The following is a 2,317-nucleotide window of genomic DNA, read 5'->3' as shown; positions in this document are numbered from 1 at the left end:
AAAAAAAAAAAAAAAACTGAATTTCTAAAAGGAAAAAATGAAAATTTTTCTAATAGGAATTATTTATTAATTTAAAGTTTAAACTGTTACTTTATTTGGTAACTATACTTTGACTAATTATTTTTTTCGGAAGAATCTGTTAATTTTTCAAACATTATAAGACTTATGTTCAGCCATGTGAACAATGATGTGTTTATTACGACTATTAGATAGAGAGAATATTGTCTAAATTAGCCATGCGTCAAATTTTAGCGTAATATTATCAAATACCCTCGTGTGTTGAAATGCATCCATTGTATCTTCATGTGTGTGCTTTAGCATTCGAAACATAACTGCACATTATCCCAACTCTGAGGAAAAAAAAAAAAACAGTTTAAGAATAAAAAAATGATTATAATAATAATAATTGATGGTTCAGATTTATCTCATTATTTCCAAAAAATGTTGCATGGATAAACCACCTTTGTACATTTCAATTTAATCTTTATTCCCCTTCTCAGATCAAAGAATTTAGTTGCAAGGTAAAATAAAAAAGGAAACACAACAGATTGCTACATTGCCCGTTTGAAGTTTCCCTCTCACATGCTTTTTTTTCATTATTTTCTCTCATCATCTTTGAAAATATGGCCTTATATGGATTATCAGCTTTCTTAAGAATATCAAATGGTGTGGTGTGCAAATTCTTCAGGTTGGCAGCATGAGGAACCTTTCTCCAATAAATTTGAGCATGAAAGTGCATGAGAAGATGGCTTTTGGGAGAAAGAGTATTGTCAGTTTGCAAATCATACACTAACACCTCTTTATGTCTCTCCTCTCTCCTCTCTCTTATGAAATAATATACTTGCCCCTTATCGTGGGAGAAGAGAGAGAAAAACATGAAACCACACAATCACGTTAAGTGCTAATTATAAAAAGGGAGATGATTGAGATATTTCGTCAGCTTTCTTGTAACTAAACGCTCAACCGATGAAGAGACTAGGTTATAAAAGGCATGAGGGTCATTTTCAAAATAGTGGGAGAAAGATTGACGCAGTCTCGGGACCCAATTCTCTTTCCTTTATTTCCATGCAACTAGAGGGAGCTGTATTTTTGTCCAAAATCTAAACCGTTGGACCTTTTTTTTTATGGATTAAATATATTGGATCCGAGCCTTTATTAGTAGTCAATCGGTTCATCCCCTGTACATTCGGTTGGTGACCTAACTATTACATTGTCTCCCCCCCGCCCCTTTTTTTTGGGTAGAATATTACATTGTCCCCTGAAGCTATCTTCTCATGCACTTTGATGCTCTATTTTTTTGTTGGAGAAAAGAAAGTTATTCATTAACGTGCTCCCATTGATGTGCTCCTGCGCTAAACGTAGGAATAGCGAAATGGTCATATCAAGTTATCAATCCATGTTGGATGTCTTAGTACATGTTTTCATTGCCCCTCTGCTGGGCAGGACCATGTAAACATGTAGCATTCTCTATTCCTAGTTTCTTTTAGGAAGAAAGAACGCTATTTAATTGCTTGCGTTCCACACACGCCCAAATGCATGGAGAAGTGGAGGTAAACTATGAAAAGACGTCTGTGTCCCCACCTCCATTTTCCCATGTGTTTGGGCATGGGAACGCAAGTGGGTAGTATTCTTTTCTCTTTGTTTTATATTTATGGTGATCGTGTCTCTTTTGTTGTCTTCTCTTTGTCTCCGGGCCTTAACTACCACATGAATCATGAATTTGAGAATCAGTCTACTATTAATTAATTACTTATTATTATTATTTTTTCTAATAATCTATCTATGGGAACTTAGTTTTTCCTTTTAATAATCTATCTATGGAAACAAATCTCCCTATTTGCTACCACTTCACCAGTCTCAACCGCACAAAAATAATATTATTAAGTTATTAAATAAGGATCGAGTTTATCTAATGTGGGTATAGCACGAACCCCACATCCATTATGCTATTAGGATTGTATTAAGGAGGGATAATTTCAACTGCGTCAATGACCTAAGAGTCCAATCACATGGTCACATTACCAGTGGAGGAAAAGACTTCTTTGATCTAATGATGAAGGAAAACTTAATCCATTAAACAAAGAGAAAAACCTCAAATTTAAATAATGTTTAAAATAAGTTTACTATGGCCTTACATGCTCACTTAAAGGTAAGGTTTGAACTTGAGTAGTCACTTGCTATTTTAAGTCATTGGGTAAATGTGGACATAAAAGTTACAATGTTAAATAATAGGTAGTATTGGGAGAGATTAATCTTAAATAATAGTATCAATAATTTGAAAGCATGTCTTATTTTTTTTGCTTATGGTCAGCAAAAG

The sequence above is a fragment of the Macadamia integrifolia genome, unplaced genomic scaffold, assembly GCF_013358625.1.
Source record: "Macadamia integrifolia cultivar HAES 741 unplaced genomic scaffold, SCU_Mint_v3 scaffold1051, whole genome shotgun sequence".
NCBI classification, from domain to species: Eukaryota; Viridiplantae; Streptophyta; class Magnoliopsida; order Proteales; family Proteaceae; genus Macadamia; species Macadamia integrifolia.
Note: the sequence above shows the minus strand (reverse complement) of the source record.